We start from the raw sequence: 27,577 nt of genomic DNA on the forward strand, positions 1-27,577 counted from the left end.
TATATTTGAATACAGATGTCTTCTGAACAAGAGATAAAAGAGAGGGTGAGGTCTTATATTTACTGTCACCTTTTAGCATGAGGAAACATATCAGCCTGATTTGAGATAAGCATACCAAACCTTCTGGCCTCTTAAAGTCAAATGAGAATTCTGCCTTTTCATCTGTATGTAAGCTGGAGTTAGGGGCAGAAACAGAGGTCAAGAAATAGACTCATCAAGAAAAGAACTCCACTTTCTAATGTCTATCACAGTGAGACTTAAGATGAACTGGTTAGTCATAAATTACATGTAGAATAGTATCATTCATTTTTTTAATTGTGAATGCTGACTTTGATATGTCTACATCAATTTGGCAAAATTTGAGCTCATTATTCCACTAGAACTGTATTGTCCAATACAGTAGCCACTAGCCACATCAGATAAAAATTTAATTATTTATTAATTTAATTCATTATGCTGTATGCCTTAAACTTATACAGTGCTGTATGTCAATTATATCTCAATAAAACTGGAAGAAAAAATTAATCAATTAAAAATAAATTAATTAAATTAAAATTTAATTAATTCACATTTAATAAAAATAAAAATTCAGTTCCTCAGTTATATTAACCACATTTTAAGTGCACAGTAGCCACATATTGCTAGTGGCTACCATATTGGACAGCACGGGTATAGAACATTTTTTCATCATAAAAAGTTATATTAGACAACACTGCTCCAGAATAGTGTTTGATTGTTCCTGTTAGTTTACCATTTTTGATGGTGACTTTGAAAAAATGAGTCTCTCAGCAATAATAAACAATTTATATTGTATTACATAGAGGATTTTTGTTTGTTTTTTGTTTGATATAATTTAAGAAAGGGAACTTACTTCCAATCAACATCTTTAGTGTTCCAAGTATTTTATATTCACTACCTTAATAAATCTACACTAATCCTATGTAATCATTGTCATTTTACAAATGAGGAAAATAAGGTTAAGAGAGGGCAAATGGTAGAATCAAAATGCAAATCAGGCCTATCTGGTCCAAACTCTACTATTTGATGCCTTCTGAAAATCACCACATGGTTACATTTTTTATCCAAGTAAAATAAGGATGGTCATTTTGGTGTACTCAGAAGATAATGACAGAACCTTCGAGACCCTTCAAGAAACTATTTGTATTCTCAAATGAACATTTATTTGTTTAGCTGATGAATATTTTGGTGGTCACATACTATTTTAAGAACTTGAGAGTTGCATTTATTTCCTTACCATCAAAAAACAAGTTCTGGCAGGAGCTATCAGTAACTTTCTAGTGGAACAGTGATCCCAAATCCATTCTAGATATATCTTCATGGAAAAGCTGAGAGGCATAAAAGAAATAAATCTCAGTAATATTTTTCCAGAAGATGGATGCTCTTTTGGTTAAATTATACATTAGACAATGAGAATTCATGGAGACAAGATAGTATAAATGATTTTGCAATTCATTTTAAAGATGACTTTTGAAGAAAGAACTGTTACGTGATATTTAGTATTCTACAGAGAAGAGAAACATATAACAAAATATAATTTTGTTCAAGTTTTGGTATAAAGCTTTGGTTTGTGGTCTTTGGTTTGTGACATTCTAACAAGCCAGGAATCTCCTCTTTAAACCACACAAACAAAAAATGAAAACATAGTAACTCTTGCACCAGAGGGCAATTGTTTTGCCTTTATCATTTTTTTAAACATCTTTATTGGAGTATAATTGCTTTACAATGGTGTGTTAGTTTCTGCCTTATAACAAAGTGAATCAGCTATACATACATCCCCATATCTCCTCCCCACTGCGTGTCCCTCCCACCCTCCGTATCCCACCCCTCTACATATCCCACGCCTCACAAAGCACCGAGCTGATCTCCTTGTGCTATGCATCTGCTTCCCAATAGCTATCTATTTTACATTTGGTAGTGTGTATATGTCCATGCCACTCTCTCACTTCATCCAGCTTACCCCTCCCACTACCCGTGTCCTCAAGTCCATTCTCTACATCTGTGTCTTTATTCCTGTCCCGCCCCTGGTTCTTCAGAACCATGTTTTGGGGGTTTTGGTTTTTTTTAGATTCCATATATATGTGTTAGCCTTACTTCACTCTGTATGACAGGCTCTAGGTCCATCCACCTCACTACAAATAACTCAATTTCATTTTCTTTTATGGCTGAGTAATATTCCATTGTATATAAGTGCCACATCTTCTTCATCCATTCATCTGTCGATGGACACTTAAGTTGCTTCCATGTCCTGGCTATTGTAAATAGAGCTGCAATGAACATTGTGGTACATGACTATTTTTGAATCATGGTTTTCTCAGGGCATATACCCAGTAGTGGGATTGCTGGATCATATGGTAGTTCTATTATTAGTGTTTTTTTTTAGTTTTTTTTTTTGTTTTTTTCAGTACGCGGGCCTCTCACTGTTGTGGCCTCTCCCATTGCGGAGCACAGGTTCCGGATGCGCAGGCTCAGCGGCTATGGCTCATGGACCCAACAGGTCTGCAGCATGTGGGATCTTCCTGGACCGGGTCACGAACCCGTGTCCCCTGCATCGGCAGGCGGACTCTCAACCACTGCGCCACCAGGGAAGCCCTATTTTTAGTTTTTTAAGGAACCTCCATACTGTTCTCCATAGTGGCTGTATCAATTTACATTCCCACCAACAGTGCAAGAGGGTTCCCCTTTCTCCACACCCTCTCCAGCATTTATGTGTGTAGATTTTTTGATGATGGCCATTCTGACTGGTGTAAGGTGATACCTCATTGTAGTTTTGATTTGCATTTCTCTAATGATTAGTGATGTTGAGCATCCTCTCATGTGTTTGTTGGCAATCTGTATATCTTCTTTGGAGAAATGTCTATTTAGGTCTTTGGCCCATTTTTGGATTGGGTGTTTTTTTTTTTGATATTGAGCTGCATGAGCTGCTTGTAACTTTTGGAGATTAATCATTTGTCAGTTGCTTCATTTGCAAATATTTTCTCCCATTCTGAGGGTTGTCTTTTCTTCTTGTTTATGTTTTCCTATGCTGTGCAAAAGCTTTTAAGTTTCATTAGCTCCCATTTGTTTATTTTTGTTTTTATTTCCATTTCTCTAGGAGGTGGGTCAAAAAAGATCTGACTGTGATGTGATTTATGTCATAGAATGTTCTGCCTATGTTTTCCTCTAAGAGTTTTATAGTGTCTGGCCTTACATTTAAGTCTTTAATCCATTTTGAGTTTATTTTTGTGTATGGTGTTACAGAGTGTTCTAATTTCATTATTTTACATGTAGCTGTCCAGTTTTCCCAGCACCACTTATTTAACAGGCTGTCTTTTCTCCATTGTATATTCCTGCCTCATTTATCAAAACTTAGGTGATGATATGTGCCTGGGTTTATCTCTGGGCTTTCTATCCTGTTCCATTGATCTATATTTCTGTTTTTGTGCCAGTACCATACTGTCTCGATTACTGTAGCTTTGTAGTATGGTCTGAAGTCAGGGAGCCTGATTCCTCCAGCTCCGTTTTTCTTTCTCAAGATTGCTTTGGCGGGCTTCCCTGGTGGCGCAGTGGTTGAGAGTCTGCCTGCCGATGCAGGGGACACAGGTTCGTGCCCCGGTCCGGGAAGATCCCACATGCCACGGAGCAGCTGGGCCCGTGAGCCATGGCCGCTGAGCCTGTGCGTCCGGAGCCTGTGCCCCGCAATGGGAGAGGCCACAACAGTGAGAGGCCTGTGTACCACAAAAAAAAAAAAAAAAAAAAAAAAAAAAAGATTGCTTTGGCTATTTGGGGTCTTTTCTGTTTCCAAACAAATTGTGAAATTTTTTGTTCTAGTTCTGTGAAAAATGCCAGTGATAGTTTGATAGGGATTGCATTGAATCTGTAGATTGCTTTTAGTATAGTCATTTTCACAATGTTGATTCTTCCACTCCAGGAACATGGTATAACTCTCCTTCTGTTTGTATCATGTTTAATTTCTTTCATCAGTTCCTTATAGTTTTCTGCATACGAGTCTTTTGTCTCCTTAGGTAGGTTTATTCCTAGGTATTTTATTCTTTTTGTTGCATTGGTAAATGGGAGTGTTTCCTTAATTTCTCTTTCAGATTTTTCATCATGAGTGTATAGGAATGCAAGGGATTTCTGTGCATTAATTTTGTATCCTGCTACTTTACCAAATTCATTGATTAGCTCTAGTAGTTTTCTGGTAGCATCTTTAGGATTCTCTATGTATAGTATCATGTCAACTGCAAACAGTGACAGCTTTACTTCTTCTCTTCCAATTTGGATTCCTTTTCTTTCCTTTTCTTCTCTGATTGCTGTGGCTAAAACTTCCAAAACTATGTTGAATAGAGTGGCAAGAGTGGACAACCTTGTCTTTTTCCTGATCTTAGAGGAAATGGTTTCAGTTTTTTACCACTGAGAACGATGTTGGCTGTGGGATTGTCATATATGGCCTTTATTATGTTGAGGAAAGTTCCCTCTATGCCTACTTTCTGGAGGGTCTTTATCATAAATGGATGTTGAATTTTCTCAAAAGTTTTTTTCTGCATCTATTGAGATGATCATATCGTTTTTCTCCTTCAATTTGTTAACATGGTGTATCACTTTGATTTGTGTATATTGAAGAATCCTTGCATTCCTGGGATAAACCCCACTTGATCATGGTGTATGACCCTTTTAATGTGCTGTTGGATTCTGTTTGCTAGCATTTTGTTATGGATTTTTGCATCTATGTTCATCAGTGAGATTGGCCTGTAGTTTTCTTTCTTTGTGACATCCTTGTCTGGTTTTGGTATCAGGGTGATGGTGGCCTCGTAGATTGAGTTTGGGAGTGTTCCTGCCTCTGCTATATTTTGGAAGAGTTTGAGAAGGATAGGTGTTAGCTCTTCTCTAAATGTTTGGTAGAATTCGCCTGTGAAGCCATCTGGTCCTGGGCTTTTGTTTGTTGGAAGATTTTTCATCACAGTCTCAATTTAAATGCTTATGATTGGTCTGTTTATATTTTCTATTTCTTCCTAGTTCAGTCTTGGGAGGTTGTGCTTTTTTAGGAATTTGTCCATTTCTTCCAGGTTGTCCATTTTATTGGCATATAGTTGCTTGTCGTAATCTCTCATGATCCTCTGTATTTCTGTAGTGTCAGTTGTTACCTCTCCTTTGTCTTTCTAATTCTATTGATTTGAGTCTTCTGCATGTTTTTCTTGATGAGTCTGGCTAATGGTTTATCAATTTTATTTATCTTCTCAAAGAACCAGCTTTTAGTTTTATTGATATTTGCTAGTGTTTCCTTCATTTCTTTTTCATTTATTTCTGATCTGATCTTTATGATTTCTTTCCTTCTGCTAATTTTGGGGGTTTTTTGTTCTTCTTTCTCTAATTGCTTTAGGTGTAAGGTTAGGTTGTTTATTTGAGATGTTTCTTGTTTCTTGAGGTAGGATTGTGTTGCTATAAACTTCCCTCTTAGAACTGTTTTTGCTGCACCCCATAGGTTTGGGGTTGTCTTCTTTTCATTGCCATTTTTTTCTAGGTGATTTTTTATTTCCTCTTTGATTTCTTCAGTGATCTCTTGGTTATTTAGTAGTGCATTGTTTAGCCTCCATGTGTTTGTATTTTTTACAGACTTTTTCCTGTAATTGATATCTAGTCTCACAGCGTTGTGGTTGCAAAAGATACTTGATACGATTTCAATTTTCTTAAATTTACCAAGGCTTGATTTGTGACCCAAGATATGATCTATCCTGGAGAATGTTCCATGAGCACTTGTAAAGAAAGTGTAATCTGCTGTTTTTGGATGGAATGTCCTATAAATATAAATTAAGTCCATCTTGTTTAATGTATCATTTAAAGCTTGTATTTCCTTATTTATTTTCATTTTGGATGATCTGTCCATTGGTGTATGTGGGGTGTTAAAATCCCCTACTATGTCTTTATCATTTTTTCAGGAAATTTATGGTGTATATTTATGCTCTACATCTGCCCTCCTTTGCAAAGAATTATTACCTAGGTGAGAAGTTACCTTAGTTTTTAGGTTCCCATGGGAGAGTCACTGAAGTGTTAAGCTCCTAGTGTTAATCTTTGTTAGTGGGAAGGGTCTCCATATTTATGCTTGGGCCCCAGGAAAGTCTCTAAGTCATGGCAATTGTATTAGGTTTATATGACCATCCACCTCTGAGGTTATTAAAGCCATTTCAATTCCCATAGTACTGTTTTACCTTCATGAAAACTGTTTGTGTCAGTGCAGGAATGAAGGTTATAAATGGGTGGGGCCTTGATCACCACCAGCACGTTACAAATTTCAGAAGACTTAGAGTTAGATAGAAAATATGTCAGAGGTAAATGTAATCTTTCAGTAGGATCTAAAGTGGTAAAGCCCATCCTGATTTTGTAATCAATGACTTGACAAACAGCACAGTCATCTCACAGCAGTTTGTTTTATGGGCATAGCAGCAAATGAGAAACATAAACGTTTGTAAAAGAAGAAATGAATTTGTTCTTCATATAAGAGCAGGTCATTCACTTTTTCCCCTAGTTTTTTTCCTAAGTATCTCCTCTAAGCCAGGGCTAGGCTGGCACTGGAGAGACAATGAAGAAATGGTCCCTGCTCACCGTGGACCTGATATTCTAATGGGATACCTGACAAAAGTATATACAAAATGATACAATTAAAAATTGTCATAAGTTTTATGAAGGAAATTTACATGAATCCGAGAGAAGAAAAAATAAAGACTCATTTACTATATGCGGGGTGTTCAAGAGGGCTTTTCTGGGCATGTGGCATCTAATCTGACACCTGAAGGGTAAAGCAGGAACCAGCTTTGTGAACTGTGTTCTCCACAGAGGGAGCAACCTGTGCAAAGGCCATGAGGTGAGCTTATGTAGCTACACAGCTGCCACAGGCTTTCACAAGACCTTTTTTCCTGTTTTCATTTTTTAAAAAATATTTATTTATTTGGCTGCACCAGGTCTTAGTTGCAGCACATGGGAGTTTCGTTGCTGCATGTGGGATCTAGTTCCCCGACCAGGGATCAAACCCAGGCCCCCTGCATTGGGAGCGTGGAGTCTTAACCACTGGACTACCAGGGAAGTCCCAAGATCTTTTTTTCTTGACAGAATCCTACTGATGTCTCCTTTATGATATTGTAATAATCATAAATATTTGTTATATTGTTGCTTTCATGGAGAAATTTGAGGCTCTCCATTGAATTATGGTTATACAGTGAAACCTACTGTTTGGAAGTATTCATTCTTTCAGGCTTTGACAATCATCCCATGTACCTGTGACTGGGCGTGGTAGTAAAAGTTTATGTAATTTACTACGTTCAGGAAATGTTGCTCGTTGCTCCACTACTAGACCTGAATCATTACACATATTTTCAGGGGTAGTGGAGAGAGATCTGTAAAATAGGAATGACATTTTATTTTCTCTGATCTCAGCAAAGAACAGGCCTGGTCATTTTCAGTGTACTGATGTGTTACTCAAACCTTTGCCCAACCTATTCTGTTGATCTGAAGGCACAAAGTTTCTACTTCATAGTGTTTACTGAATGACTAGATGAGAAAAAAAAAAAAGATGAATGAAATATGGACCCTAAACTCTATGCCATATTTTAAACTCTTACTATTTTGGTAGGTATGTAGAGAAAGAATAGCCAAGTGATGCCAAAAGCTACAGAGCAGGCTCTGAAGAAAAGGAGGCCAATGAAATGGAGAAAAAGCCCCATATGATTCTTTAAATCTGAATGAAATAATGATACTGGCCAAATGCAAAGGACCTCACATAGAGGGGAGAACACAAGGCATCCTTAGGCCTAAAAGGGTCTCAGAGATCCGTGAAATTCTTATAAATCTCAGTCTCTAGGAAATAACAGCTATGCCACATAGCTGAACATTCAAGGAGGCTGTAAGTAGAGAGTTAGAGTTCTAGAACTTACTGATTCTTATTTTGATTTGTCTTTTAAAAAACTGTCTTTTATTTTTCTGACTTGTGGCTACTAAATGTCCATTATGAAAAGCTTATTTAAAAAAAACTCAGTTCTCTTTGCTTTGATTACAGCCCAGGGATGGTATCTTAATGATAGCATCTTCTGGAAGTAGAAGCTTAATAAAGATGCAGTTTCTTGTACGGTGCTTCCTTTAAATTTACACTTTGAAACTTGGCATCACTGGGAAGCATGATTTATGAAAGCACATTCTTACCCAATGAGAACAGTCCCACACCACCTGTTTGCCTGACTTGTTTCCCAAGAACTGGGGGAGAATCACCAAAGGATCCAGCAGTCCTCACCCTTGTGCAGAATTGGACCAAGGGCTTTTCTTTCATCACGTTTGAGTCTTGGATCCCAGTAACTTTTACAGCTTACTTGAACTCTTGCAGATTGTCGCAGTGTTCCTATAAGGAATGAGACTCGGAGCATTAAGACACTATATTCAAAAAGTGACACCTAAGTTTACCTAACACAGATTCTTGCCTCATCAAAACTAAGACTGATTGAGAAACTGTGCTGAATGTCATAAACATTGGTTTGTATTCAACTTGGCATGAGGGCTCAGACCCTGAGAGCTGCACCAACCGCATGGCACTGTGGGGCACACAGCTCTCCTACAAAACTCGTCTTTGGCTGCATGGATTAAAAAATGGTTTGGCCTTGCTTTGGTGTCTTTGACCCCTTTCAGGCAGTCAACATATTTCTTGACCCCTAACTAAATGGAAAATACAGTGGGATTCAACTCTCTTTGTTTCCACCTCTAATTGAGGGATTAAGACACACAGACATTTAAGGAAGGGAGAGAACAGTAAAAATGCTAAATAAGAATAAAAGAAGATCGTAACATGAAATGACATAAGGGAATTCATTATTATGTGCAAAGGACTGACATAAACTGTAGCTGAGGGGATCGGTAGAGGGAGGAGATGTGCCTGGATCCCAGAGTAGCCCGAGCAGGTTCATAGATGAAGTCAGATTTGATTTGGGCCTTGAATAGGCCAGTAGTTCTCAACCTTTCCTGGTCAGGAAGGCTGTCTGGGGAGGTTCCCAAACTTTCCTGGATGTGAGGGCCATCTGGAGAGGTTTTTAAAGAAGGCCAAGTGACAGATCCAGGACAGGTGTGAAAGAGGAGAGAGGGTGCTATGAGAAGGAAAAGAAGTTTGAAGGAACAAGGCTTGTTTGGTTGCAATAAAAAAAGTTCGTGTAGGAGGAGAAAAAAGAGAGAAGGCAGAAAAGTCAAGTTTCATCTGATTTTTAAATAACCTTGTGTGCCAGGCCAAGGAACTTTGGAAACATATTTGGCCTAGGATAACAGGGTATATTTAGCCTCAACACCTGACTTTCACAGCTGGAGAAGGATGTTAGAATTCCTCTGTACCACATAACTCCTCGCTTCCCACTTCCACTCCCTGCTTGGAAGCTTAAGTTTGAGAGAAATTAAGTGTATATACGTGCTAACACTTCACCACTTTCTCATTCTCTCAGATACAGGATTCCGGCTGTCGCTGTGGGGATGTGGTGATTCATACAGAAGTACTGCTGTGTGGGATTCCCCTGAGTAGCAGCCAGCAGGAGGCACCCCTGAGGCAGCAAAGCTAGCGTCCCCAACAGGGTAACCACACTGTGCTCTCATCCTGTTTACCTAGGATAAGGGGACTCTGCACTGATGCTTCCTGAATAACACAGATGTGGAAGATATCTAGCTAGCTCGCTAGCTAGAGATTTTTTTTAAAGAAAGCCACCTAACGTGAAGGAAATGGTTAGTTTCCAGCTGGCATTTAATGAGATTCTTTGCAAATAAAATTCTATTGGCTCTTAAGAGAAGATAAATTTTATACCACTGAATGAATTATTCAGAAACTTGAACACAGCACATTAACCATAAATCTCTGCTTATACATATAACTTAAAAGACAATTTTAAGTAAGTTTGTGTTTTAGCATTACATGTATTGCCTCAAAACTGGCTAGAAGCTTAGCATTTTTTGGATGAACAAGAGCTTTGGACAGGTTTATGATGTATATAGGGGAAAACACACACATACACACACACACACATATCCTGGAAGCAACTGAAGTCCTCCTCCTATGCTTCTTCCTCTGAATTGAAGTTTAAAGACTATGGGCACTTGTGGTGACCTGTGCCGGATGTTTCGGTTTCTGCCGAAGCACTGAATAGCCGCAGGCTAGACAGGGCAGTCTTTTGCCCAAACCTCAGTGATGTGGGGTCTTGAGCCCTGCTACTTGATCCATTGAAATAGGAGAACTAAGACTTATCAGAAACCCAGGTTCTGACTGTGACCTCTACTCTTTGTTTCTATTTTACATTTCTAGCTGCTTTTTCTCTGACCCATTTTTTATCTTTTATACGTAGATTTACTCAGGTGCTTTCTTGTCTTATGTCTTCTTTACTGTCACTTGCAAAGTTATCTGTTTATTCTATTCCACATGCAGCTGACCCCCAAATTTGTGTCCAGCCCTCATCTATTTTCAGATCCCCAAGAAGGATTAATAAAAAAAAATGACATCTAGGGCTTCCCCGGTGGCGCAGTGGTTGAGAGTCTGCCTGCCGATGCAGGGGACACAGGTTCGTGCCCCGGTCCTGGAAAATCCCACGTGCCACGGAGCGGCTGGGCCCTTGAGCCATGGCCGCTGAGCCTGCGCGTCCGGAGCCTGTGCTCCGCAACGGGAGAGGCCATAACAGTGAGAGAGGCCCGCATACCGAAAAAAAAAAAAAAAAAGACATCTAGAAAATTTCTGTAAAACAAAGGTAAAGAGAAAAATGTTAAAAAGCAGCCGGAAGGGGGAAAAGTTACATTCAGGAAAACCACAGTAAGAATAACAACTGACTCCTCAGAAACAATGAATTTATATCCAAGATGGGTACCACTATTACCTACCTTATAGGGCTTGTATGAGAATTAAATGAGTTAATAGTATAAATCACTTAGAATAGTATCTGGCACAGAGTAAATTCTAAATAAGAGCTTGTTATGTAAAGTAAAAACTACATGGCAGTTGGGACTGTAAATCGTTACAATCTCTCTTGGAAAAAAATTGCCTGAAGCAAATGGGACAATACCAAACATTGTAACTTATGTGGCATTTACTTTCTTCTTCATATTTTTCTATTATCATGCACTACTAATATTACTAAAACAAGACAATTTTGATGGAAAGTATGCTCCACAAAAACAGGGAATTTGTGTAGTTCACTGCGTACCTCAGCACCTAGAAGAGTACCTCCATAACCTGTAAATTAGCTCACACCATGGATATGAGAAAATCTTTTCTTGAAAATAGTTTGTAATATATATGTTGCCACTATGTAGACAAGAAAGAAAAGAGGACAAATAATTAAAGTTTAGACCCATTTAAATCCTTAAAATTTGAAATTGGGTTATTTACAGAGATATAAATAATTCTGCAAATGCTTATATCTGTAGTGCAGATATCAGCCCTTTAATTTTCAGAAGACCCCAGAGAGGAATATAATAGCATCATTTGGTTCCCTTTTTCCTAAAAGCTTTAGTGTTTCTTATCATTCAGATACAGAAAACTTCTTTTTCCTTTTGGGGGGTTAAACATTCAAGCCAGATTTAGAAACCTAGAAGTCTGAAATATTTAGGATCAAATCATTTATTATTATGGTACTTACTACTCATTACAAATCAAGAGAGTTTTAGAGCTAGATGGGTACTTAGAGATCATCATGCCTGCACATTACAAATGAGCAAACTTGCTCAGTGAGATTACAGTGCTAACTGGAAACAGAGCTGAGGCTAGAAGCCAGGGCTCTTCTTTAACATTCAAGGTTAGTTTTTAATGGACTCTGGCCTTGGCAATTTTTCTTTAACGGTCTCCCTTACTTTCTCCCTTTTTCTATTAGATTATCCTTGGTAATGGATGTCAGGGATAGAGTTAGATCAAGAGCAGTATTCTGTTGGGGAATACAGTGGAAAGCTTAGACTAGTTTCTTCCCATAAATTGAAAGCAATAGGAATCCTATGGGTAAATTTCTTTGAGCATATAGGGAAGATTTTTAATTTGCAGTAATCCTAAAGGGAGGTAGAGTTTGTTCTCATAAATGACTTGCTATATTTCTCTATTCATCTAATGGATAACTTTGACATTAATGTGGAGAACTCTACAACTTGAACTTAAAATCAAGGACTTTTTTACTATTTATTAGTACTTCCTTCAGGAAAATGGTGATTTACCTATTAAAAAAGTAAAAAATCATTTATGACTAGTGTAAGTGCACATTTTTTTCTCCATGCATCAATATTTCCTTTCTTTAACCTCTGTCCTATCTCCTAATTAGGATTTCTGGAGACTGATATATTTTGAACACTACGTGACTGTTTTCAATTAGAAAAATGCAAATATCCTAACTACTTATTAATTCCATCTCTTCAAAATATATTCAAGCTGAGCCGAAATTTAACTGCCCTAAGTACCCCTTCTATTTTATTTACTTATTTTGGCTTTCCACTCTATCAAATTATTTTAGACACTTTGTTTCTGCTGCATGGTCTACCTCCAGCCAGTTTTCTCCCCTGTCTAGCTCTACAGTCAGGCTAGAAGATATGTAAAAAGAATGATATGTCTGTATATGTCTGTCTTTATTCGGTATAAAGAATGATACGTCATTACTGTTACCACCAATATTAGAAAATGAGTTTGTTTTAGGATCAACTTGAGTAGTAACCTTTTATTTTAAATGGGGGGGAAAAAAAACTAGAGATGACACCCAGGGAAGTATTTTAGGTTTTATGTTTGCTTTTATTATCTGCCCCTCTTCACCTTCATCACCCAACTGTCATAAGAAAACCTGTCTCTGATCATCATAAACTCTTTTAATCTATTTGAACTTTTCCCCATTGCCCTGGGTAGAGACTGAATCATAATTCAACCATAGTGATATTTCATTTTTTCCATTGTTAAAGAGAAGTTATCCCGACACTTGTTCAAAATGGCAAGGAAGACTTTATTCCAGAGTCTTGCAGTAGGGGAGAGAGGTTGAACTCAACTCCAAGTACAAACCGGGATGAGTAGGACTTCATAGCTGACGACAGGATGAGGGAGAGGATGGCAGATTACTAAGAGGAGCTTGTTAAGATATTAAGGTGGGGATGAGGAAGGGAACTTAGTTAGATACCAAGGTGGAGGAAAAGGAGCTTGATTGGATCTCAAGAGTGGGGAGGGGCTTCCCTGGTGGCACAGTGGTTGGGAGTCCGCCTGCCGATGCAGGGGGCGCGGGTTCGTGCCCCGGTCCGGGAGGATCCCACATGCCGTGGAGCGGCTGAGCCCGTGAGCCATGGCCGCTGAGCCTGCGCGTCCGGAGCCTGCGCTCCGCAACGTGAGAGGCCACAGCAGTGAGAGGCCCGCGTACCGCAAAAAAAAAAAAAAAAAAAGAGTGGGGAGGATTCTCAATAAACTGGCTAAGCAGAATTCTTTTCTAAAACTGGGTTCAGCAGGTCAAGGTCGAGACCTGGTCAAGAAGAGGGCTCAGAGGGCCTGACTTTAGTCAGGCTTGGTCAAGGAGGGAGTCTATGTGACAATAACCTTTCTACATTTGGATTTACCCACTAATAAGGCCCAATTTAGAATGCTACAGATACTGTGCTAGTTCTTTTATATCTCTGGAAAATAAGCTCCATTATCATTCATAATGCTATTATAGATGAGTGGAACCAGTGTCTTCATTAGCACAAAATCTTTTAGCTCAACTGCCCACACACTGACAATTTGTTCCAAATGAAATATAGGAAATCTGATCAACCTCAGAGGATGATGAGAATATTTGTAATATTTACATTGTGCTATTTGCTGGGCACTACCCTGGAATATTTAAGTAAATTAATCAGGTAAACCCTCACTGCAATCTTCTGAGGTAAGTACTATTATTATCCTCATCCCAGGACTGCAGGCAGAGAAACTGAAGCAGTTACAAAGCACGTCCAAAGTTACTTAATTAAAATATGTCAGGGTTGCGACTGGAACCTAAGCAACATAACTTTTGAGATGGTGCTCTTAACCGCTGTGCATTCCTGCTCCTGTGAAATCTCTTGCCCTTTCTTTCTCCAAGCAAACACAGAGAACTGGGAGTTGGGTGAAGGGGCAGTGGAAGGGTATATATTTGTGGAAGTCCATGTATTTTGGTGCATTCTTCACATTCAGAACCCTTTCTGTCTACCACCTAGTGCAGTGCTTAAGATAGCAGGTCACTGGTAATTTTTATTGTTGGATGAACGATGACTGAATACATTTCTAGATGATATTCAGTTCCTGATTATCAGTGAGATAATCAAATTTATGCTTCTCAAACTCTGGCACACCGAGGGCTGCAATGGCCACATTTTAGGACAAGAAGGCATTTTCTGCATTTCAAAATACACAGGTGATTGCAGCTGTCCATGGGAGCCCAGCCCACAGAGTCTTCCAGTGTCTGCTTGGGGTGAGCTGGACCTCAGGCACATGGATATAACAGTGCAAGGAACCTTTCTCTCCTGAGGTTTTAGATCTCCCCTGAAATCTACCATTGCTCTTTAGACCTGATTTAAATTCTTCTGCCACATTTCCTGCTCAAACCTTACTCATACCTTCTTGTCCTAGAGAAACCTGAAGCCAGAGAAATAAGACAAAAAGGTAAGAGGAAAACAAGAAATGAGCGAAGTCCCAGATGTTGCTAAAGTTATTGGTAGGAGTGACAAGCTAAATGAGTCTTGTGGTGACAGACTGGTTCTTTTATTTCATTTTCACTTTTCTGTGGTCTCCACTCTAGCTCATCAGAACTCATTTATCCTGAGAAATCAATGGCTAATTTCCTGTGAGGTAGAATCAATAAGTCTGCAATGTTCTACATTGCTTAAACTTGAGTACTTGGTTCACCTGGGGCTGTGAAATACGAGTCAAATAATTGTTGCAAGTCATTTAAGCGTTTGAATGAAGAAAAATTGCTTTTCACTATGACTGCCTGGCGTGAAATGCTGAACTTTTTGTGGAGGCTGGGAATGGGTGGATGGGGGTGGGGATGGCTTCCCCAGTCTCTGAAATTCAATTCTGGCCTGAGTGTGTGCATTACCAAGTGTCACTTTGGCGCACCTGGTGCAGATTTATAGTCTAAGAGCTTTCATATGGGGTTCGAACATAAATTACAGTAGCAGGGAACTTGAGAGCTCCAGGAAGGAATATGATATTTCAGGTGCATTTGATCACTTTATTCAATTTGCCTGGAAAAAATCATTTAAAAAAATTTAATTTGCAGACTCAGAGCCGAGGTTATTCATTCCAGCTCATGCCTGACAATAGATTTGTGTGTGTGTGTGTGTGTGTGTGTGTGTGTGTTTTCATTAAATAAGCAACTCCAAAGTGCTCAAAAGGCTGCTTGTTCTACTCTGTTGAGTATGGGGGAATTGGACTGGGGCCTTCATTCTATAAACATTTCACCAACATTTTTGCTTCAACTGGCTTCTCCGTGGGACACGTTCAAATTGTATACATACCAAAGTAATGATTTATTAGATTCAAGTGGCGTTTTAAAAGGATATTAATAGTATATTTAAATTGCAAAGTGGAATTAGTACAATAGTATGAGAGACGTATGATTGTAATGACTAACTGAAGGGTCACCAACTGAGTGCTTAGTTGCCTCGTGTTCTTTTTTGAAGGAAAGGGATATAAAAATAATGTTAATTAAGAAGTAATCAGTTAACTTTGTAAATAAAAAACTTTGGGGCAAGTTTCTTACCCTCTTTGAGCCTCAGTTTTCTCATCTGTAATAATCATGCCTGCCTCAAAGGCTTGTTGTAGGATGAAATGGGATAACACCTGTGGAGCCCTTACCAGAAGGCTTGGCACAGAAAGTCTTAGCTATTGTTATGATTGTTATTGCTATTGTTAGTCAAAGTTCAGGCTGTTAGGACAGCTCCAGTTATATTATACTCTAAACAATTAGCATACATTTTTTCCAGTGGGATAACTGGATGGAGGGGTTCTTGGAATGCTCTATAATAATAATGTCAGTGGGAACTCACATAGGACTCTGGCCTTTCTGGCTACCCAGTAGGAATGTAGGACAAATGCTGAGGTGGAAATTGTAAGATAAGCAGCAAGAGTTAATGAAGGCAATCATACTCTCCCTGGAATGGGGCCATTACAGCTTTGCTCAGCAACCGTCACATTCATGCACTTTCAGGCACCTGAAGGCCTCACCTTATGTCAACTCCAAAAATAATTGCAGCTTCCCTTATTTCCAAACTGAATAATGTGAGAAGGTGAAGATGCACGTGCTTTACCCTAGAGAATACGTAGTCAAGGGCCTCTTACTAGTTTCATGCAAAAGGAAACAAGCTCTGGAGACAGAGCTCCTGGGCTCAAATCCCTGTTCTTGTCCTATTATCAGACTTGCACAGGTTACTTAAGCTACCTGAGATGAGAGTCCTTATTTGTCACCTCATGTAGTTATTGTAAGGATTATTTGAAAAAATAATTGCATGGCACGTGGGACATTTTCTGCAACAGTAAGTCTCAATAAATGTTAGTGATCCACTTATTTCTTAGGTTGGATGATATTTGCACTGAGCAGTGTTAAAAAAAAAACTGAGGTATATTAGACTTTTAAGAGTTTATTTGAGCAAAAATCAAGTAGAATGAGGCAGCACCAAAGCATAAGTGATTAGAAGCCCTCCTTTAACTGACGGGTAGGGGAAAGACTTTGATAGACAAGAGGTGGAAGCAGAGCAAGGAAACATGCTATAGCTTAAGCCATTGCATTATTTGAGAAAGCCTAGTTTGCTGTTTGTCACTGGTTGTCCTTAGGTTTTGCTTTTTTAACTTTGAGGCAATAAGGGCTGAAGTTTTGCTTTGCTTTTGTAAGCTACTAAGCCTTTAAAGCCACCTCAGTCTAATGGCCTCCTTGTTTAGCTAATTTAACAGATGTTCGAGATCATTCTGGTTTTATTATATGGTTTCCTCTATGAGTTAAGTTGCCTCAGAGTAAGGGAATTGGGAGAAAGGGGAATTAGAAGTCTTATTCTCAAAACCCATAGACAAGCCTCTGGACTTGCTTCATTTATTAATTTAATAGCATAGGATTTGAGAATTGTCTTCAGGATTTAAATGGCTTCTCTTTTCACTTCTAATGGTGAAGTTTCAAAAAGTACTGGGACAAGCTCTTTGTTACTAAAGTATCTGTAGGGTATCAATTGGCAAAAGTTCATATGCAAATTTTGCTCTGGAAAAAGATTTACAATTTTCCAAATTATTGTGGGAACACAAACATGTTTATGATGGTGAGTTTCTTCTAAAATGAAATTCTAATCCATCCAAAATCATTTAAATTTAGTATTGTGGAATAGAGATATATTTTCTGCCCATCTTTTCAGAGAGTGTGGATATCTGTCTAATTTTCACATTTTTTTCATTCCACCTTGAAATCATTTTAGTCCTAGTCCCATTCTGGTTTGGAGCCAGTGGGTGGAGCCTCTAAATTCCTCTAAACAGATATTTTGAATAATGATACAGAACACTACTAAATTATTTTAGAGAAAAATGACACCATCTGGGAAGACGACAGAGGTAACCAAGCGGAGCTCCATATAAAAAGCATGATGAGGTGGCTTATTTGAAAGAACATAGAACATACTCAATTATTTTTGAAAACTTATTTTACTTAGATCTTTACAAAACTTATTTTACTTAGATCTTTAGAAAATAAAATTTAAAGCAAACACTACTTTCCCCCTTTATAAAGAGATTATTTTTTCTATCTTGGTAAGGAATGCAAGATCCTTAGAGTGTGGCAGTGCCCAGATTCCTTCAGGGGACCCTATGTGCTGTAATTGTTATAAATTCTGATTTCTGTTGTTTGTCAACAGATTTGGCCTCTTAGTTGCTAAGAGTTGAAGACATTTTGATTGGCAATATTAAAAAGGAGTTAATAGAAAATTTTAAGAAGAGAATTTAAATTAAAGAAAATAGAAACATTTTAATGAGGATCTTTGAAACAAAACATTGTCAATATAAATGGATAATGGTTTATCTATTATCTCCGATACAGTGGTTTCTTATTATCTGTTTAACTCCTGAAAATTAACATGCATTCTCCTTTTCATCTTTCTCAGGGCTGATGAACAATGAATGGATAATTTTAAAGTATGAGTAAGAAGTAGTAGAAATTCTTTCGTAATTGATTCTCTATTGAGCAGATACTCTATGTATTTATAGCATTTGCCCCAAGACTTTCTGCCTCATCCTTTTTGTTTTTTTTACCTTTTACACAGGGATATTACAACTGACTGTCTCTAGGCAGTTTTATCTGGGCGGATTGCTTTATTAAGCAAACAATTTTTCAAAAACACTATGAAATAAGAACTTCTAGTGTCAGCCAAGGAAACATCTGAAAAAGTGGCATTTTCTTGACTGCAGGAAAAAATGTCTTTTCCTAAGAATTTTTATGGTGCATTTAGTTTTCCAGGGAAATTAACATCTGCCCTGTTCTACACTTAACACTAGGACAGAATAATAGCCACAAACTGTGTATATTTCTTTGTTGTACTTTGCTAAGGTCAATAAAATTGGTTTCCATTTTGTTTTCTTTTAGAGTGGGTTTTTCAAACCTCATTACCTTTACTAACCTAATTTATATTCTCCTCAGAAAATATTATAAAAGTTCTACATTTCCAACTTTGATATTGGTTGTTTTGTTTCCAAATGAAACAAAATAGTCAGGATTTTTAGTTTTAAAATATTGGGGTGATATCTGTTTTTTTTTTTAAATTCTGAAAAGTGGCACCCTTTCTCAGGATTACATTTACTTTAAAGGTTTAAATTTTAAACAAGTTATTATTTTTTAAGTATTATAATATCAAAAAACTTTGAGAAACTTGCTATAAAATTTGGTTATTTTTGTAATGATTCATTCCAATTTCTCTCCATCATATTCTGGCAGAAAATCTTAATCTTTCCTGAAGTGTGGATATCGCTGGCTGGCATCTGCAGCATCTTAGAGTGAAACTCATAAAAGAATGTCTTTATCTGGAGCAGAAGAAAAACACAGAGACTATTAAGGTTTTCTTTCTTCATTTGCAGAAACTCAGCAATGTTCTTTCTGTAGTTACTTAGTTTTGACATTCTTTGCAGTTAGGTCAACAATGGTTGTTTTTAAAAACGTTTCCACCCATGATTGAATATAATCTAAAGCCCATCTTCCCCACTGCGTGCGGCATGCTGAGCTTTCCTCTGTGGTTTACCTGAGTATGATAATTGATATATTTTGTAATTGTAATCTGTTTTTAATTCTTCTAATGATGAGAAACAAAATAAAGTGGGAGGTTCCTGAGAGGTATCTGGCATATTTTTACAGATTCAAATGAAGAACTCAGGTCCAAGTCATGCAAGTGGTCCAGATGGGCAACACTACTCTAGCAATCCTACTATAAATTCATGTTGTACCTGCTGACAGCTACATCTCTCAAATTAAAGAAAATACAATGAAAAATAAAGTAGTCCTGAGCAACAAAAAGAAATTGGTTAATGAAGTAAAGATGTCAAAACTTTAAAAAAAATTTTTGAGCCTTTTATTTTATTTATTTACTTTTTAATTGAAGTATAGTTGATTTACAATGTTGTGTTAGTTTCAGGTGTACAGCACAGTAATTCTGTCATATTCACACACACACGTATATATATATGTATATATTTTTTTCAGATTCTTTTTCCCTTATAGGTTATTACAAAATATTGAGTATAGTTCCCTGTGCTATACAGTAGGTCTTTGTTGATTGTCTATTTTATATATAGTAGCATGTATATGTTAATCCCAAACTTCTAATTTATCCTTCCTCCCCTTCCCCCTTTGGTAACCATAAGTTTGTTTTCTATGGCTGTGTGTCTATTTCTGTTTTGTAAATAAGTTCATTTGTATCCTCTTTTTAAAATCCCACATATTAGCAATATCACATGATATTTGTCTTTCTCTGTCTGGCTCACTTCACGTAGTATGATAATCTCTAGGTCCATCCATGTTGCTACAGATAGCATTATTTCATTCTTTTTTATGGCTGAGTAGTATTCCATTATATGTATATTTGTGTGTGTGTGTGTGTGTGTGTGTGTGTATCACATCTTCTTTATCCATTCATCTGTTGATGGATATTTAGGTTGCTTCCATATCTTTGCTATTGTAAATAGTGCTGCAGTGAACATTGGAGTGCATGTATCTTTTTCAAATTAGAGTTTTCTCAGGTATATGCCCAGGAGTGGGATTGCTGGATCATACAGCAACTCTATTTTTAGTTTTTTGAGGAACTTCCATACTGTTTTCCATAGTGGCTGCACCAATTTACATTCCCACCAACAGTGTAAGAGGGTTCCTTTTTCTCCACACCCTCTCCGGAAACTTTTCAAAGAGACCATATTCATTTGTTCATTCATTCATTCAAGAAATCTTTATTGAGTGCCTACCAAGTGTTGAGCTCTGCACTAAATTCTAAGGATACGGTGTTGAGCAGAAGCAGGTAACATTTCTGCCCTCAGGGAGTTTAAAGCCTAGTTGGGGGGCAATTTTAATCAATATATCTTACAGATGAGTGTACAATTACAGCTGTGATAAGTGCTAACAGAGGAAGGTACACAGAAAGAGTTAAATTACAGATTAGATTGAATATGGAAGGTCAGGGAAGACTTTTCAGTGGGGGTGGCAATTGAACTGACATCTGAAGGATGACTGAGGGTCGATAAGACAAAGATGGGCTGGAGAACATGCCAATAAAGTGAACAGCATTCATCATGTGGTCATTCTATGTGTCAGGGCTATTCTTGGTGCTGAGCATACAGCAGTGAACAAAATAAATTCCCTGCCCACGTGGGGCTGACTGGGGACAGAAACAGACTATAAACAGATGTCAAAATAAATATAAATGTTGTCAGGAGGTTATAAGTGTTGTGAAGAAAAATAAAAAGTAAGCTGAATACGGAGTGCAGGTATGGAGGTGAGGTGGATATTTTATAGGGGAGGGTCTGGGGGAAGGTCTCCCTATTAAGCTACCTTGAGCAGAAATGGGAAGGCGAGGCAGCAAGTCACGCAGTTATGGGTGGAGGAGGCCTCTCTGGGCAGGGGGAAGAATGAGAGCCGAGGCCTGGGGTAGAGCATCCTTGGGCATGCTCTAGGAGCTGAAGGGACTGTGTCTAAATGTGTGGGGTGGGAAGGTGGGTGCAGTGCATTAGATGCCATCAGAGGGGTAATGGGGCCAAATCATTCAGCACCTTTTATGCGAATGAGAAAGGCAGCCTTTAGAGAGTCTAAGCCTAGGTGTGATAGACCTGACATCCTTTGAGAAGGATCCCTCAAGCTAATCTATAGAGAATAGACTGTTAGTGGAGTGGATTAAGGGTAAGGGAAGCAAGAACCACTTAGAAGCTATTACGATAATGGTTTGAACCAATTTCATACAAACAAAGGTGGTGAGAAGTGGTCAGAACCTGAATATACTTTATAGACAGAGCTGATGGGATTTGCTGAGGATTGGATGTAGAGTGTGGGAAAAAGACAGTCAAGGATGGCCTCAATGTCTTTGCACTGAGCAACAGGAAGAATCAAGTTTTTATTTACTGAGATGGAGAAGATTAGGAGAGAAGCAGGTCGGGAGAGGTGGATCAGGGGCTTGTTTTGAGGCATGTTAAGTTAGGGATGCTCTTAGACTTGTGCCAAGTCCTGTGGTGGGTGGAGTTTGACATGTTTGATTAACTGAAAGAAGACAGTGAGTCTGAGCAAAGCTGGTACAAGAGACATATCGTGTGATGTGCTGGTAGGGCAGGCTGCGGTCAAACCACATCAGACCTGGAAGGTCACCTTGGAGATTTCAGCCTGAATGCTAAAAGCAGTGGGAAGACATGAGTTATTTAGGATATTTAAGGGTATCAGATTTTCATTTCCAAACCGAAACTGACTGCAGTGTGGCAAAGTTATTGGAGTTGGGGATTGATGTGGGTAAGATTGAATGCAGGAAAACTTACTAGTAAACACAACAGTCCCGAAAAGATGTTGTGGTAGCTTAGGTCATGTGGTGATGGTGGACGTGGAAAGGCAGGCGATTAGACAAATTCAGAAGACAACTGTCAGGATTGGGTAACGAGTGCCCATGGAGGTGAGAGAGAAGGAAGTGTCAAAGCCTTCAGGCTTATACAATAGGATGGACAGTGATTTAATTCAAGAATACAGGACAAACCGGAATAAGAGCCAGTCTTTAAGGGAAAGATCATAAGATTAAGGTGCCTTTGTGATATTCAAGTGGAAATGTCAAGTAAGCTGTTGTGTACTGTGTTTGAATCTCAAGGATGGGGTCTAGGCAGGAAAGATTAATTTGTGAGAGATATTCCAAAGCTGAAAGGAAGGATAGTTTTGAGTGCGGCAGATTGATATGCAAGAGAGGGAAGGGATAATCAATCATATAGCTCTCAGAGAAGACTGGAGGAGATGAAACCCAAATGCAAATAGAGAGGTGAGCCCCATATAGGAAGAGAGGCGGCTTTTCCCTCTATTGACAAGGATGGGCACAGATACAAGATTTATTTGTGTGCTTCATTCACTCGACAAATATACATTGTGCACTTATCATGTGCCATGCACAGCTCAAATTGCTGGCGATACAGAAATAAAAAAGAAACAACCTTCCCCATCAAGGATCTCTCAGTCAAATAGGAGAGATTACACAGTATAGCAACAGAAGAGAGTTTATGAGAGCCATGGGAGTACTGCCATGGTTGGATATACACCCTGGCACTTTGGGGACACAGATTTTTTCACAAGTCAGAGAAGAGATGGGTATGATATTATGACCTATGATGCTGTAAAAAGGCATATCTTGAGGGGGTTTAGAACCTGAATCCAAGAATTCAGATTTTGCAATTTATCCCTGGGAAGAGACAAATGCTGTTTCCAATACAAGGCATGGGTCCCAGGATTGAACTAATTGTTTGCAATTCTAGGCTAAGATTTCTTCAAAGACATTATCTCATCAAATTTCTCATTGAAAACTAGAGGAAAGGACTCAGACTGTTCATGTCATCAAGCTTCCAACAATTCCAGGGGTCTACACTGACCTTGAACCAGCTTCAACCTGGTCCCATCCTTTTCACCCTTGGCTAACATCCAAATTGCAAACCTTTCCAGTCATCCGTCCTTTCCCAAACTCTCATCAGGTTCCCTTGTGCTTTCTTCCCTTCCTCATAGTCTTTTCTCTCCCCTGCATCACTCCACCCTAATCTTTCCAATAATGTTTGTGGAGGCCCTCTACATCTTTACTGAACTTTGAATATGCAATTAGGAGCTATCTCAAATACTTTGTTCATTCTTTCCCATCATCAGAAGGATGTTCAGCATTCTTTTAAGTCCTAAACATACCTCCAGACATCTTTTAAGGCTTCATTTCCATCCCTAATCAGACTAGACTACATAATTTTTAACCATTGTCCTAAACCGTTTTCTTAAACCATACACTCTATTCTCTTGCTATCTTCCATACTTTACCTCCAAAATCCAAGTCCTGGAAGAATTCTAATGTCCACCTTCTTTGCACCTGTTCATGCACCACCAGGCACAGCTGTGGAAAATTGTACATGTGTGTAGATTGATGCCAGTAATTATCTCCTAATTTTGGCTAGACCCTCATTCTCACTTAGCAGTACTCTGCCTGCCCTGATCATCTCCTCAAAATTCTTATAACAGCTCCTTCACTTCTTTACCATCCTCCTCAAACCCTCTAACCCACAATTTTCCATGCCATTTTCAGCTCATGACTTCCCTTCCTATTTCAAAGGAAATGGAAGCCTTAAAATAGGAACTCTGTCAATTTATCCTTTCAGGAGGATACCTGCATGCATTTATCTATATTTACACCAAATTAGTATATGTCTCACCTCCTGCCAAAAGTTAACTCTTGAACTTGGCTCTGGATTGCGTTTGCAATTCTCTCATCTCACTGGGATTTCTCTATCAAAGTTCTACAGTATTTTAGGCAGTAGGAAAGACGTTTATAGAGAAGCTGGGTAAGATTAGTAGACTAGAATGAAAATAAAGATCCTGAGTCAGGATGACAGGTGTTGGAATTTTTAAAGTGCAAATTAGAATATCTCATCATACTTTCCCTGTAGTACGTGATGGGGATGCAATTTTAGCAGCTTTGCATGTTGTGGAAATGCACCTTTATGCACCTCTCAGTATTTTTCCATAAGACTCATCCACTTGAAAACTGACTATTACTGAGTCACTTCCTCCAGTAAGTCCTGAAGTGTGTGGTCAAACAAGAGTATATACACTGAGGAGTCCAACAATGGTAAGAAAATAAATCTATAGTCAATATGCTTTTACTAATGGTTGGGCTTTTTCTCTTGGAATAAATCTGGAAGCCATGCCAGAACCTTTCACCACTTGTTACCTTTTCTGAGTGTGCCCTGGCTCAGGTACCAGTCAGTTCCCCCAGTATCACTGGTTACCTGCAATGGGCCAAGCATTGTGCTATCCCGGCGGCTGTGTCCAGCTCTGGGGGAAAAAATGTGGTGGGTGATGGGAGCAAATAAGACAAAGGTTATATTTTTGTCAGGAAATAAAGTGCTGCTAGCCAAATACCATGTTGCTTCTCCAATAATTTCGGTGAATTCTAGGTTGAGTTAAAAAAAAAAAAAAAGGAAGTCTTCTCTTGTGGAATCAGTCAGCTGACTGAGAGAGACAACTAGTAGAGCAGATGTGCTTTTGTTACCAAAGCTCTAATGTTCAAAAAGAATTGCCCTTAACCTCTTGAAATACCAAATTACACCCTGAACTAAAAGAAAAAGCAACCAGCGCATAGCTAAGAAGAAGAGGGATATTGCCTCCTTTCATAAATTTGAGTCTTAGTTTCTGGTTTGGGAAGCAACAAATCAAAGATGCCCAAACTTTTGAAACAAGAAAACCAGAGCAACAGAATATCAGCCATGTTAAACTGGTGATATATTATCATCTTTAGCTTTAACTAAGCTGGTTAGATTGGTCATGATAGAATGAATATATTTCTAACACTTGCTAATTACTAGCTCAATCTAAAATATAAAGAAACTCTTTTTCCTACCTTGTTTTAATGCATTTGTGTAATAAGTTAAAGATAAGGACTTCTGTGCTCATGAACAGAACCAGCAGTTCTTTGCAGCTTGAAAATACCTAAAAAGTTCTAAACCCAAACTGGGAAGTATTATTAAATCCACTTTGAGCTAAGTGCAGAAATGGTTGGTATAGTGCCCTCATATAATAGTCTAGACCAGTTCTCAGAATGTGGTCTGCAGACCTCTGAGGTCTCGAAGATACTTTCAGGGATCCACAGGGTCAAAAAATTTAAGATGTTATTTGCCTTTTTTATTGTGCTAACATTTGCACTAATGAAAATACAAATGAAATGTATTAAACTTAGCACGAATCAAGGCAATACCCCAGACTGTACTAATAGTCATTGTATTCAAAGCTTAAAAAGAAAATAATGTTTCATTTAAGAATGTCCTTGAAGAAGCAGTTAAAAATAATTATATTTCAATCCTTGCTTACATGTCTTTAATATTTTGTGTGATGAAATGTAAAGTATATAAAGAACTGCTCCCTACCAGAGTTGTTTCCAAGACAAGCACTTGTGTGATTGAGTTGTGAGCTGAACTAGCTGATTTTTTCATGGAATTTTGTTTTATCTGAAAGAATAACTCATAGACAAGCTATGGTTATTCAGATTTGAGTATCTGGCAGACATTCCCTCAAAATAAACTAAGTGAATTTGTCGCTTAGGAAAACAACTGGCAGTGTTTTTGCCAATGAAGAACTTGAAGCTTTCAAATGAAAAATAGAGTTTTGTAAGACTTCTATCAGCTTGACAGCTTCCCAGTACTTAAAGACTTTCCTGATAAGATTGACTAGATATTAACAAATATGATTTTTTAATATTATATAATGAAACGTGTTAACATTTGTAAGATCTGTGTAACTCGGTGAATTGTCATTTTCCAGGTGACCAATGCATGATGTTATAAAATTATGCATGAGTAAAAGATCCATCTAGATAGTGAGATAGGCCAATGGATCTTAGTGTAACAGAATCTGAAAAGTTCATTGATATGGTTTTAGATTCCACATTGTACTAAACTTTAAGAAACTATAATTTGCCAAGCTTTTGGTATAATATCAAAACAAAAATCCACAATTATCTAGAAAGGCTTTTAAAATACCCCTCCCTTTCCAACTACATATCTGTGTGAGGCCAGATTTTCTCCATATGTTCAACCAAAATAATACAACAGATTGAATAAAGAAACAGATATGAAAGTCTAGTTGCTTCTACTAAGGCAGATACTAAAGAGGTTTGCAAAAATGTAAAACAGTGCCAATCTTCACAATATAGATTTTTTAATTTTGGAAAATATTAGTCACTATTCAAAGTAGTCACTTTTCAAAAAACATGTTATTTCTGTTAACATTTAATGTGCTTATTGTGGTTTTAAATGATAAATAAATATTTTTAAATTTCAGTTTTATTTTCAAATATGTGAAGTATTGGTGGGCATATCCACATAAAGGCTCTTTGGGATATTCAATAATTTTAAGAGTATAAAGAGATCCTGAGACAAAAAAAAGTTTGAGAACAAGTGGTTTAGCTGATCCTAGTGAGAGAAGGGCTCTTTTACCTATGCTAAACTATAGCTACAGAGAAACCAATATGTTTTGTGACATTTAATCCCAAGAGAAATGTAACTGGTTTTGTTGTTTATTGATTAAAATATGCTTCACAGATTGCAGCCAAGGCATTTTTAAGGAGATCCAGCATTTCATTAGTCAGAGTTCTTTGGTTGAAGGCAATGGAAATCAACTAAGGCAACTGAATTAGTTTTCTATTGTTGTGTAACAAATTACTCAAAATTTAGCAGCTTAAGAAAACATGTAATTATCATCTCACAGTTTCCATGCAGTTTTAGAACCCATAGAACTTGTCACTTATTTTTTAAATTTAATTTTATTCATTTATTTTACATTCAGCAGGTTCTTATTAGTTATCTATTTTATACATAATAGTGTATATATGTCAATCCCAATCTCCCAATTCATCCCACCACCACCCCTGCCACTTTCCCCCCCTTGGTGTCCGTACATTTGTTCTCTACATCTGTGTCTGTATTTCTGCCTTGCAGACTGGTTCATCTGTACCATTTTTCTGTGTTCCACATATATGCGTTACTATACAATATTTGTCTTTCTCTTTCTGACTTACTACACTCTGTACGTATGACAGTCTCTAGATCCATCCACGTCTCTACAAATGACCCAATTTTGTTCCTTTGTATGGCTGAGTAGTATTCCATTGTATATATGTACCACATCTTCTTTATCCATTTGTCTGTTGGTGGGCATTTAGGTTGCTACCATGACCTGCCTATTGTAAATAGTGCTGCAATGAACAGTGGGGTGCATGTGTCTTTTTGAAATATGATTTTCTCTGGGTATATGCCCAGTAGTGGGATTGCTGGGTCATATGGTAATTTTATTTTTAGTTTTTTAAGGAACCTCCATAATGGCTGTATCAATTTACATTC

The 27,577-nt window shown here is 38.0% G+C and overlaps 1 protein-coding gene across 3 annotated transcripts in view; it reads left to right on the top strand.

The window, feature by feature from the left end:
- FAR2 (fatty acyl-CoA reductase 2) overlaps positions 1–27,577 on the top strand; it is a 139,539-nt gene that overhangs the window by 42,881 nt on the left and 69,081 nt on the right. The window lies entirely within an intron of this gene.

Source organism: Delphinapterus leucas, chromosome 11 (genome assembly GCF_059928025.1).
Source record: "Delphinapterus leucas isolate spDelLeu-1000000601 "Yukka" chromosome 11, BTC_Dleu_Yukka2, whole genome shotgun sequence".
Taxonomy (NCBI): Eukaryota; Metazoa; Chordata; class Mammalia; order Artiodactyla; family Monodontidae; genus Delphinapterus; species Delphinapterus leucas.